Source organism: Suricata suricatta, chromosome 14, assembly GCF_006229205.1.
Source record: "Suricata suricatta isolate VVHF042 chromosome 14, meerkat_22Aug2017_6uvM2_HiC, whole genome shotgun sequence".
Lineage (NCBI taxonomy): Eukaryota > Metazoa > Chordata > Mammalia > Carnivora > Herpestidae > Suricata > Suricata suricatta.
The window spans coordinates 51,722,482-51,722,872 of NC_043713.1; positions in this window are offsets into that span (position 1 = coordinate 51,722,482).

Genomic DNA, 391 nt, shown 5'->3' on the forward strand with positions numbered 1-391 from the left:
ATATATTGTATCATTTATCTTGAATGTATCATAGATAAGCTGCTATATAACGATTGCCACTTCAGATAGCTGTGAAATTAGGTGATTAACTAGTTGTTACTTAACCTTCTAATTTCTATATAAGTCTAATTACATGAAACAGAAGTTGGTGTTTTGATTTTTTACTTTGCTTTTCTGTTTGGAGTGTCATTGCAACTACTGTATTGTAAATGATGGAAAATAATTGCATATGTTAAAAAAATATGAAACTTTATAAAGTAAAAAAAATAAATAAATAAAATTAAAAAAATAAAATAAAATTTAAAAAAAGCATTTAAACTATAAAAGTCTGGAAATTTTAAAAAATATTTGCTTCTAGAATTACTGGCTTTTTAAAAGCAATTTTAAAGTA